This window comes from Leiobunum rupestre, chromosome 9 (assembly GCF_980474605.1).
Source record: "Leiobunum rupestre chromosome 9, qqLeiRupe1.1.hap1, whole genome shotgun sequence".
Lineage (NCBI taxonomy): Eukaryota > Metazoa > Arthropoda > Arachnida > Opiliones > Sclerosomatidae > Leiobunum > Leiobunum rupestre.
Genome location: NC_143392.1, coordinates 50,214,105 through 50,227,549, shown reverse-complemented (window position 1 = coordinate 50,227,549; position 13,445 = coordinate 50,214,105). Strand labels below are relative to the sequence as shown.

The window sequence follows — 13,445 nt, the reverse complement described above, 5'->3', positions numbered from 1 at the left end:
GACTTTTTAATAATTTTAGTGTTTGTACTCAACTATGAATTTTTCATATGATTGTTAGTAAGTTTCCAGGTTTGATTTAGGACTATTTTCATAATTTTCCCTTAATTATTTCACTCGTAATCTACTTTTCAAATCAACGAAAATTTTAAGGCGAGGAAATGAATTCCCCGCCTTTGGGACCTGTATTTGTACTAGGCCTCGGTTTTAATGTTTGGAATTTAAAAACCTTTGCGCAGTAATTGAAAACGGCTGGTTCGTTACTCGTTTGCTCCTATAGTGGGGATTTAACTGTGAAATGGAAGACAAAATGAGCTGATAATCAAAGTTTAATCTAATTTTCAATCTTTTCTTTGCTCTGCTTTAAAAAAGCAGCTTCTTCATTCAAGCAATGAACAGCCCGGTTAATTTTGAATATAGTAAATATTTCTTTTACTGCCAATCGGGTAACAAAAAAAAATAGGAAATAAGATAAAGTTCTTCATCTGTGAAAGACAAAGCATAAACAACATTTAATGCCCTAATATCCAATCCATTTCACAGTTAAAACCCCACTATAGATGCAAACGAGTAACGAACCAGCCTTTTTCAATGAAAGCGCAATTATTTTTAAATTCCAAACATAAAAACCGAGGCCTAGTACAAATACAGGTCCCAAAGGCGGGGAATTCATATCCTCGCCTTAAAATTTTCGTCGATTTGAAAAGTAGATTACGAGTGAAATAATTAAGGGAAAATTATGAAAGTAGTCTTAAATCAAACCTGGAAACTTACTAACAATCTTATGAAAAATTCATAGTTGAGTACAAACACTAAAATAATTAAAAAGTCTCCGAATTGCAACACAGTTGGCCGTTCGGCAGAGTCACTTGATTTTTGAACCCCTACTCTTCTATGGAGATGTCCGTCATTTCCTCTAGCTTTTAATTGGCTAAACAATTTGACGTAGTAGCGGCATAGCTTCGTAAGCCCTGCCTTCTACCGGACCGGGATAGCACCTTATAGATAAGGTACAGTTCTACAGGGTCTTTTTTTTTGCTCGGAAAAGTGTTTTTTTTCAAAAACTATTTATAGTACCGATTTCAAATTTGGAAGGTCAATTCTCTATACCGGGGGACATCAGTTTGAGAAATTTGAGTGTTTTCGGTAATGTTTTTCACCAATTTTGAAAAATTATTTTTCGACCACTAGGTGCGAGATAAAAAATTTCTATTATAAAGTTGTAGGCCGTCATCGAAAACCCTTAAAAATTGTTCACTCGACGAAAAACAACTTATTTATCAGTGAAAATTCGAGCTTGAAAAATTTACAAGTTGGTGAAGCCAAATTACGATTGTTTAAAACGATAATTGAAAAGGGAACAAGTCTAATACAAACGTAGTAGAGTTTTCACACTTGAAAAAATTTACACGTTTGGTTTTTAAATGCAGATATTTTATTCACATAAATTTTTACAAAACATTTTCAATAATATCACCATTGGCTGCAACACAGGTTTGTGCGCGGACAATTAAGTTCTCAAACGCTTTCTCTACCATTTCTGGTGTGACGTCTCGGCAAGCACTGATTATTCGTCTAATGAGTTCCTCCCTAGTTTCAATGGGCGTGGCGTATACCTTTGCTTTAACGAATCCCCAGAGAAAATAATCCAGCGGTGTTAGGTCAGGTGACCTTGCTGGCCAATGCACTGGACCATTTCTCCCTATCCACCTTTCAGGAAACTCGTTGTTGAGGTGCTCAGCGATTCTTACGAAGAATTTTCCACACACGATTTGCAGAACAACCCAAATCAGCAGCGGCGTTAGCGCAACTGTGACGAGGATATGCCACAAAGTACGCGAGTACATTGTTCTCGAAGTCTAAATCCGGTTGACCCAATCCGCGAAACCTAGGTTGCAAGTTACCAAATTGATTGAAATCGTGAATTGCTCGTCTTACTGTATTTACAGATGGTGCTCCATTTGGATGTCTTTCTGCGAAGATTTCAGTCACTCTTCTAAGGTTTTGCGCTGCTTCTCCATAGTAAATGGCAACTATCTCGGTACGCTCAGCTACTGAATAACGAGGCATTGTTCGAAATATTATCAAACACTGATAATAATCTCCCAAAGTTTTCCTTTAAATACCCAATGCATGTTTAGGATTGACCTATAGCCTCGTGTTTTTTAAATCCGGTCGTTTTTTTAACCAAAGTTTCAACTGGATTAGGTAATTCGGTTTCAATTATCGTTTCAAACAATCGTAATTTGGCTTCACCAACTTGTAAATTTTTCAAGCTCGAATTTTCACTGATAAATAAATTGTTTTTCGTCGAGTGAACAATTTTTAAGGGTTTTCGATGACGGCCTACAACTTTATAATATAAATTTTTTATCTCGCACCTAGTGGTCGAAAAATAATTTTTCAAAATTGGTGAAAAACATTACCGAAAACGCTCAAATTTCTCAAACTGATGTCCCCCGGTATAGAGAATTGACCTTCCAAATTTGAAATCGGTACTATAAATAGTTTTTGAAAAAAAACACTTTTCCGAGCAAAAAAAAAGACCCTGTATATTCATGGGTAAAATGAATAAATTCATGTGATTATACATAGAATGTGTATGATTTATGTATGTTATATATATATTTCGTTTAAATATAAGTGGTATGTTTATATATGTTATGTATTTATATACCCAGGAAGCTAAAAGTCGATTATTTAACGTCCGTAAACGCTATATTAAAAAATTATTTTCCAACGTACAAATATCGTTGTAAAAACGTTATGCAATCTGGTTTTTTTGGGTTAAATACGTAACGATTATAAATTTATAAATACTTAGTAAAGTCGGGTTTATATTTGTATTTCAACGTTATTTATGGAGGTATAAATAATTTATTATTTATTGTAAGACAGGCTTTCCCTCTTTACACTAATTGTTCGCTTCACAACTTTAAACATGGCGTGCGCTTTCTCACTATTCACTTATTGTAGGCTTTACCTATAAACACTAGGCTTACGTCCTCCAAAACTGATTTCGTCCCGAGTTTGGTTGGTTTAAAGCAAGGTTGACCTCTGTCCCCGCTTCTCTTTGCACTTTACCTACAACCACTGGAAGATAGTCTTCGATTTTCTGACATAAGGTTTTCACCTGAAACACCCAATTTATGAAGAAATTGATTTTAAAACCCCGGCCTCTTCTTCGCGGATGACATCTTCAACGCGGCGGAAAGTACCAACGAACTCCAAGATCTCCTTACGATTTGCGGTACTTACGCGACTGAGTTTGGTCTTGAATTTGGAGCGAATAAGTGCAGCGTCTTCTCAGTGAACTCGCTTGAAAAGAACCTTATATTCCCACATTTCACCGTCTAGGGAAAGTCTGTGCCTGTATCTTACATTGTGGAATATTTAGGCATTACCTTCTCGACTGAGGAATATCTCGGTATTCACGAACAGAAAATCCGCCGCAAAGCCTACACTTTAATGGGTGCAGTGAAGCATAAAGGAGCTCACTCGTATGATACCTACAAAATGACCCATACCCTTCGGAAGTCGGTGGCGGTTGCAGCACTAACCAAAATCCAATCTCATGAATTTAAGCTTCAAATTACAAACACTGAAATTTCTAACCTCTAGAATTAGATATTAGTTTTAAACGTTTTCTTAAAGAATATGAAAACATTCTAAAAAACATGGGCCACTTAAAAGATAAAAAAATTATCTTTGGTGACTTTAATATAAACCTGCTAGAAAAAACCTCCGAAACAGAGCTCCTATCTGACCTGCATATTAGCCTAGGGTTAAAACAATTTGTCAATCACCCAACACGTGTTACACAGACAACGAGTACACTAATCGATCACTGTTACGCGAATATAAACATTGACGTAAAGGTTCATACAGACTGGGCGATTACTGATCATTACGCACTCTCAATTACCTGTAAGGATTCCACAGTAAATAAACCGACGAGAATGTGCAGAGACTTCAGCCAACGAAATATCAACAACTTTTTAACAACGCTAAGCAAAACAGATTGGAAGGACATCTATGCTTTTAGGGAGATAGACGGGGCCTTTGATTTTTTTCTAAACAACTTCTTAAGCCTATACAATAAATACTACCCATTTAGGAAAATAAAAACATATAAACAAGCAAGTCTTTGGTTAACTCCGGAAATTATAAAACAAATTAAAGACAAGAACAAGCAAAAAAAAATATTTTCTAAGAACCCAACGGAGAATAATCTTAAAAATTTTAAAAATGCCAGAAACCACTGTAATAACATTACAAGAAACGCCTGAAATAACTATTTTCGCACCAAATTGGACGCCGATAAGGGGAATATTAAAGATGTTTGGAAAACGGTAAATAACCTATTAAATCGCAAAAAAAATCATAAAAAAATTATAGATATAGATTCTACCGTTCTTAATGACTTCTTTAATTCTCGAACCCCTGCTGAGTCAAATCTAGATAATAACGACAACTATTTCAAAAATATAAAAAACGTACCAAATTCCCTGTTTCTCTCAAATGTTTCTGATAAAGAAGTTGAACAGCTAATTCACAACCTGCGTACAGATTCCTCGCCCGGATTTGACGATATCTCTCCTAAAATCTTAAAACTCGCGGCTGAACATATTAAAATTCCGTTGGCGTACTTAATTAATCTATCCTTTAAACTTGGGCTTTATCCGAATACCCTAAAGCAGACTATAATAGTACCTATATACAAGCACGGAGATAAAACCCTACCTAATAGTTACCGTCCAATCGCTTTGCTTTCTGCTCTTGCAAAAATATTTGACAACGCTTTCTACTCGCGTCTTAATAGCTTCTGTACAAAATATAAAATTATAAATGACAAACAATTTGGCTTTAGAGCAAATAGTAATGTTGAGGTAGCGCTTAACTGTGTCTATAAAAAAATAATTAACAATTTTGATCAAGGTAACTATGTAATAGGTGCTTTCCTAGACCTAAAGAAAGCTTTTGACTTTGTCAACCACAAACGTCTACTACGAAAACTATTTTTAATGGGTGTTAGGGGCTCCAGCAATGACTGGATAGCATCGTACCTCTCTAATCGCAAATGTAGAACTAGAATAAACGAGGAGCTCTCCAGTGAAACCACGATTAAGTGTGGCGTACCGCAGGGATCGGTCTTGTCCCCAATACTTTTCAATTTATATTTGAATGACCTGCAAAAAAAAGATATGGAACAAGACTTTATTCTCTATGCTGACGACACCTTGGGTCTGATGGCAGGAAAAAACTTAAATACAATTATTGAAAAGCTTAACTTAAAACTTGATTATATATATAGATGGCTAAAAATAAATGACCTTGAGCTCAATATTGATAAATCGGTTTATATGATTTTTTTCAACAATAATAAGAATACTAACTGTGAAAAAAAATAATGATTAACAATATAGAGCTTGCAAGGGTTCCCTCGTATAAATACCTTATTTCGATGAAAATTTAACTTGGAACCATCATGTCTCAAAATTGGCAAAAAATATATCGTATAATATTTATTGTATAACTAAGAACAGATCTGCTTTGACAGACAATATTTGTAAACAACTGTATTACGCCCTCATTTACTCTCGTATTTCCTTTTGTATTTCAATTTGGGGCAATACTTCGGACTCAAACTTAAAACGTATATTGTTATTACAAAAAAGAATCATTCGCTCAATAGCCCGTGCAGAGTTCCTGGCCCATACTAAGCCCCTTTTTATTTCGCTGCAACTATTTAACATTTACCAGATTTATGAATTTGACTGCCTAAATTATATTTTTAGATCAGTAACCACATACATATGCAATAACTTTACTCTAAATAATAATATAATAACTTATACCCGTAGACACAATTTCCTAGTAGTACCAAAAGTCAGAACCGTCAAAAAAATCAAATCCATATTTTATAATGGAGTAAAACTTTTTAATCAATGTATGATAAAAGACCTAAAAACCATGACTCAATTTAAAAAACTAGCGAGGGATTTTATAATATATAGGGCATCCATAAGACCCTAATCCCTTTACTTTTAGTGTTTACACAGTTTTCTTTATTTATTGTTTTTTTTCATTGTTTACTACACTGTTCTCTTTTTTTATTGTTTTTTGTTTTTTTTTTCTTATTGTCACTTTAATTTTTTTTGTTTTCTAATTTAAACTATAATTATGTAACCTAGGAAACGCAAACAATTATAACCGGGCAAAAAGTCATATCTGACTTAGCCATGTACAAAAAATGGTTTGATTCCTATTTTTTCTCAAGAATAAATAAATAATAATAATTATTATTATTATTATTAGATCAATGAGAACGAGTTATGTATATTTAATTTGTTTATTTTAGAACTTTTGTTTACATGTTAGTTGGTACTATTAGATATTCCATTTAATGATTATCTTGTACATTACACAATGAAAACAAATTAAAGTAGCTACGTTTACAGGTTAAATGATTATCTAAATTAATTTGGAAAACTCTTGTAGTTCTTCCGAAAGCGATTTTAAACAACCAAAATAGGATTTTACTTTATGATAGGAGTTATTTGATGGGGGTACAAAAATAAACCCTTGAATTTTTTACCATATAATAATTCGTGAATTTGACCATTTGAAGCAGGGTGATACGGTGCAATGGTCAAATGCTTGAAGCCGTTATTCTGCGTGAAGATTTGGAACTCGTTACTTGTGAAACAAGTGGCATTATCACTCACCAGGGTCTTCATAATTCCATAACGTGCCAAATTTTGTCGTAAGAATGTGATGACTACGGCTGAACTGGTTGTTGAAGTGACTCCGATTTCCATCCATTTCGAGGTAGAGTCCACTAATGTTAATAAATATTTCCCATTTACCGGTCCGGCAAAGTCTATATGGACACGAGTCCACGGTTGGATCTCCTCGGGCCACTTCAAGTATTCAGCCTTTGGCATGGTTTTTTTTGCTGACAACTTGAACATGCTCTAATTCTGTCCTCAATGTTGGTGTTCAATTCTGGCCACCAAACTTTGCTTCTGGCTAATCGCTTTGTTTGCACCATTCTCTGGTGTGAACTATGCAGTTAATCCAGAATAACTTCTTGGCAAGTTTTCGGTATGACCACCCGATCGGTAGCTAATAAGACTCCTTCATGAATAGTCAAGTCATACCTTCTCCTCCAGTATGGCTTGAAATGTTTTTCTAATTTGTTTGGCCATCCTTGTTGAACAAATTTGTAGATTTGCTTCAAAATATGGTCTTTTGCTGTTTCTTCAGCTACTTGTATCGAGTCGAGAGGTCCTTGATTGAGTTGGCTTATTGCGAAGACATACTCGGATGGTATTGGTGTTGTTATTGGTTTTGATAATAAACGTAAACGACTTAGGGCCCGTTCCAGAGACGAAAAATTCTCGTTAACTAACGAAAAAGGGGGCGTGTCTTGTTAATTAACGAAACTTTTTCAAAAACGCGTTCCAGAGAAATTTGAACGAGACAAAAAGTTTTGTTTTTCAACGAGAGCTAGACGAGAGCTCCGGAGCTCTCGTTTACGCGTTCGGAGGCGAAAATAGTGAAAAAATGGCGGCGGAGTTTCTTCGAGCTAACATGATAAAACAAGGTGTAAACAATATTGAAACAGATGTCCCGCTGAAAATAATGTATCGCGAGTGACCCAGTACTATGAATTGAATATAAAAAAAGGATTTTTGGCACTACCAATCAAACATTTACCTGAAACCGCGTTTATTGAGCTACAAATGGGAATGGCCAAGGCCCGAATTGAAGACACCCCATAGATTAGATTTTGCTACGCAGGTAAGAATTCGTTTATCATTATTTTTATTTAATATCAAAACGAAAAGAAGAAAGAAAGATCTTTTCGTTTTGATATATTTAAAATGTGACTCTGGGAGCAATTGTATTATAAAATAATCTTATTATAGATCATCATAATCATCTGCTGCATTTGTTTTGGAAAGACGGAAAATTGTTATCGACACAAAACTGTCAAGTTGAGTGTTTGTCGAATCATTCACAACATCTGTCAAATTCTTTTTTGTACACATTATATAAATAAAAAGTATTTCAATTCTTAAAATAGAAGTATTTATTTATTATTGTAGCTATCATTTAAAGAGAATGGGGAACACATCTCCCTTTTGACCTGATACCCAATGATAAAAACTGCCTAATATACTGAATGAAATGTTTATTGAGCCCCTAACTACTTTTATGGGTAAAAAATTACCGGAAGGTGATAACCACCTTTGAAAAATATCCAAATGAAATTCAAATCTACCGCCAAACTGATATTAAGTGAAAAAACCTGCTTGAAGATGGAGACAGCTCCGTTGGACGATGGGTCAGCTGACAACAATAAAGAAATAAGTTTCATTGTCGTGGGAAGTGTTACATCTGAAAGCTAGAGAAAAGGTAATAAGTAATATTCATTAAATTAATTTAAAAGTAGTAGACATACTGCTGGTAAATGTAATTATGTTTCAGGGTTATTAATTATTCGTTCATAAGGTGAGGTCACTGAAATAAAATTTTCAATTTCCTTTTCAGCCCGAACAAAAGAGTTGAGTATGGTAACCAGAATTTTATTGGTATTGTACAAATGACTGGAAAAGGAGAGAGAAAATTGCGCATTTCGTTTAGAATAATTTCCTAAAACCCATTCAATCGTTCTTGATTATTTACTACAGACAGAGCAACGTGGTCTAATGTTTCAGCACTGCTAGCAGCAATAGGTTCGGAGGGCACAGGTATGATGTTTTTATAGCTTCTTTTGTCACCTTTAACAGGTATACCAAATTATTACTTATATCTTAATTAATGTCAATCTATTTTTCAGAGAATGTAGGAAAAGAGCAACGTTAACAATACATTTCCTTTACCATTGGCCTAGGCGGATTTGGAAGTGGGTTTTCAGCCCTTGCGTCTATTTAAAAAATGTAACTGAGCTATATCTGCTAGTAAGTAATACATCTAAACTGAGCGTTTCTAAATATACCCATTTTATTGACAATATCTTGCATTGTCAATCTTTGTTGCCGTTGTTTTGTCATCAATATTGAAATCCTAATTAATTTTCAATTAAATAATGATATCCTCTACTTAATAGAAATATTTTACCACGTCTCTTTGCAGCCAAATTAAGGGGAGCATTACCGACCTCGCTCGGAGGAGTACTCATAGGAGTAATGTGAAAACGCCCCGTACTTGGCGTACCAATAAAAAAAACACTCGTTCTCGCTGGTGGTATGTGAAACTGCTAGCGCTTGTAGAAGGTACGGGGCTTTATTTATATTGTTTCAAATTGTAATGTATATTTAACAATTCAAATTTTATATTTAAAGTAAATAAAGAGTTTAATGTACTTGTTTCTTCATTGCTGTACTACCAATGCGATTTTCAACACCTGCTATACCACGAATCATAGTTTCGCCAATTAGTTTCACCACTCTATTCTCAAGTGGTGTCAGCTAACCTCCAGTTGATTTTCTGATCATTATGATATCTTGGGCCAGTGTCTTTACGATGATTTTTGAGAAAGACCATTTTGTTCTAATTTGTAGGCGAGTTCTTTTTGTCCCATTACCAACGGCTGACACTTCTTTTGCCATCTCTTTCCACGCTTTCACTACTCCCATAACTCTTTTGACCAAACCCATTCTAGCTTAAAGCCCAGCAACAATTGCTTCCTTTTGCCTTTCATTCAACCTGAGTTAAACTTCGCCCTTAGCTCTGCTTCTTTGCTAACCCCATTTATAAATAAATAAATAAATGCAAATATTATATAAAAACAAATGTAAATAACCACCAAAAATTAGAAATTTATAAATAAAATTTAATAAATATAATGAAATAACTGATAAATAGCCGAGATTACGTAGTCGAAACTCGAAAATAGCCACTGTTTACAAGAAAGAAATCACAGACAACGCTAAGGCTTAACTGAGCGATTGAAGTGACCCGCTTACCGCCGATATTTTCCGGCGTTTTTATTGGCTCCGGACGGGGGCGGAGCTTATTAAAAAAAAAGGCGAAATAACGAGAGCGGGAGTTTACGAAGTCTCATTAAAATGTCTCTGGAACGCGTTTTTATAACTCTAGTCTAGGTCTCGGTAAATCGGTTTCGTTAAATCGCGAGTCTTGTTTTTAAACGAGACTTTTGAATAGTCTCTGGAACGGGCCCTTAGTCCATCGGCATTAGAATGATCTATACCTTTCTTATATCTAATTGCATAGCTATGCGCTCCTAATGTTAACCATTCTTATTTGCAATATACATCAATAGTTTACCTCTAGCAGTCGACCATTCTTTCCCCAGTCTCTTTGCAGATGACACAAAACTTATCAAAATTCTTAGTACAAACACATCTAACGCCGAGTTACAACAGGATCTCTCTAAAGTTGAATCTTGGAAAAAAATTCCGGTTTATCCTTCAACACCTCAAAATCCAATGTGTCTTGAAAAAGACTGTTTGTAATAGCTTAGTAGTCTTGAAAAAGGAAATGCGCGACTTTTGACGGGTTGCGTTATCCTTTTGTGGGGTGCTGTGTTTGTTGCTTATCGGTGTAACACAGTGTGTTGTAGCTTCTCACTGACACCACGGCAAACAGGTGTCAGGTGCACCTTTCTGCCTAGCATGTAGTATTTCAGTCGATTCAAAAGATCAAGTTTTTAAGGGAAAAATCTGAAATCGCGGTCATTCATTCTAACCCTCATGAAATTGGCAAAGAAACCTGTTTTCTAAATAAGCATTTTTAGAAGGCCCAAATGTAAAAATCTTACGAACCGAAAGTTTATTTCAATTTTGGAGGCCCAATCATAGGCACCTTTTTAAAAATTTGGAGGCCCCCAAGTAGGCCTACACTTTTTCAACGTAGGCACGTGCTTACTTGTGCCTATTGCTGGCGGGGAGCCTGTTCATATTGAATTTTAACCGGTGATAAAGAGGATCTATTGTGTGTTCCTCGGTGAGGGCTGTGTTCTACAACGAATTTAGCTTTTGATAGTCTGGTTTTTGGAAGTCCAACTACAGTTTAGAAAATTCATTTGGGTCTTCCAACGACATTTAGTTTTAGGGGTTCTTTTCCCTCTGGAAATAGTGCAGAACATGTTTCGAGTTTTTCACTTACGATACCTTCAATATGATCGTCGTCCTCCTCTTTTACCTTTTTTGTTAGGTGTGTTTTTTCTGCGTCTGTATTAGATCATTTATTACTCTTTATAAATGTTTTCTTTTCTATTATTTGCCTTTTGTTGCTCTCGTCAATGCCATCTAAAATCGAAACATTTTTACTTTCCCCGATGCCACCTTCTCATTTTGATCCGTTACTGGACTTCTTTCCGATTCTATTATCTCACTCGGATGTCTTTCCTGGATTTTCTCGGACTCCGTTATATCCATCTGATCACAGTCGTCTCTTTCCTTACTTTTTCCAAATTAAATAACCGCATTCTCATCCTTTTCTTGACTTTCCTCTAGAGCTTCCGTGTCTTCGTGGGGATCATACTCATCATAACCGATTATGACTTTAACATCAATCCCTTGTGCCCAAGACTGGGTGATCCTATTTATTATCATAATTATTCTTGGGAATACGAAGTAGGCACCAACGGTACGTGGAGAGGGTTGAGTGTAGAACAATTATCTAAGCGGTAAATTCAAACTTGAAAAGTAGGTTGCCAGCCACTTTAACATAATATAATTGTAAACTTACCATTTGCTGGCCATCTTTCTGAAATTGCGAAATAAGTCTATGTGCTGACTCGGTGTTTCCAATATCTTTGCATTGAAGATGCCTGTTTCGCTATGAAGTTTTAAAGTGACTTGGGAATTTCATAACTTTCAGTTGAAGTTTTTATTTCTTCTAAAACCAGCTTTTTGTCCCCTCTAACCTGAACGAAATCCATGACTTTGCGTGCTGTAATGCGCGGATGGCCGGGTATTTTTCAAAATGTTCTGGTTCAACGTCATGATTATGATTTAGGTTTAACGATGATATGAATAAAAGTTGCATTTTAGAACTTGCTAAATATGAAACATGAGCGTGATAAGAATTTGTTAACGTAGACGTTTTTCTTAAACCTTTGCTCTTTGACTCATAATCGCCGTAGTGAACGCAAACCCTTTTGACCTTGGCATACTTGAGTTTTCATTTAAAGCGAAGTTCCTTTTTGCTCATCTTTATTCAGTGTTTTGTTGTTACTCTCGACTGTTGTGGCATGATTATATTTACTTAAAATTGGTAATACACTATTCTTACAGTTTTCAAAATGATTCGATTCACATGTGTCCCAGCCTTCAAATTGTTGCTTAAACTACAGTTCCATATCTTCAAATTTGAAAAAGACAAGAAGTAGAATATACTTTATTCAGAAGATTTGCCTATAAATTTTAGAAATAAATAAATAGGAATGAAGATTTAAAATAAAATATACTAACTTATGAAAGAACCACGACGGTGTCGTGCGCGGATATCGAAATAGAACACGGGAAATAAGGACTGTTATAGATCTTATCTAATATGTTTTTAAAGTTGTTAATTTAAGATTGTTTTTAACACTTAATATATAAATAGGACCGATATTTTAAAAATTAAGTGTACTCGTTCAGTTTTAACTTACGATACCTTCAATATGATCGTCTACGTCCTCTTTTACCTTTTTATGTGTGTTTTTTTTTTCGGCGTCTGTATTAGATCTTTTATTACTCTTTTTCCAGTTTTATTTTCAATTACTTGCCTTTTGTTCCTCTTGTCGATGTAATCTAAAATCGAAACTTCTGTTTTTCTGCTTCTTTTACACTCCTTTTCATCACTGAGGTCATTTTCTCATTCTGAACCGTTACTAAACTTCTTTCCGATTCTATTATCTGAATTTCCTGGATTTTCTCGGACTCCATTATATCCATCTGATCACAGTCGTCTCTTTCCTTACATTCTCCAAATTAAATAACCGCATTATCATCCTTTTCTTGACTTTCCTCTAGATCTTCCGTGTCTTCGTGGGGATCATACTCATCATTACTGATTATCAATCCCTTGTGCCCAAGACTGGGTGATCCTACTTATTTTCTTAATTCATCTTAAAATGTTTTTGGCCGCAAACATTTCCTAAAGCATTAAGAATAAGCAAGGCCTCTGAATATTTTCTCGGGAAGTCTTCCATTTATTAGATCTCGTTAGATAACGCGTTTTAAAAGAGGCGCGTTTTTGTTGAACGCTTTCCGAGTTAAATCCATCCACCCATATCGCTTTGGAGAGTCTTTACACATATAATTTCTTCAGAAAACACGTCCTTCCCTAAGAAAAATGAAAATATGCCAGCAACAAATTTATTTCTGGTCTTTTCCTCGCGTAGCCTGGATTCAAAAACCGTTATCGCTTTCTTGACTGGTACGGACGTGAACAGGGATTCCACATCAAAAGATATGAAAATGTCA

General features: G+C 35.2%; 1 long non-coding RNA gene across 1 annotated transcript; it reads left to right on the top strand.

Annotated features, from left to right (window-relative positions):
- Nucleotides 1–8,212: 8,212 nt before the first annotated feature.
- On the top strand, nt 8,213–9,355 carry LOC149928604 (uncharacterized). The gene is made up of 4 exons (XR_016474055.1): nt 8,213–8,421; nt 8,557–8,756; nt 8,846–8,966; nt 9,142–9,355. It is a non-coding gene; the product is annotated as an uncharacterized LOC149928604 (long non-coding RNA).
- The last annotated feature ends 4,090 nt before the right edge of the window (nt 9,356–13,445 follow it).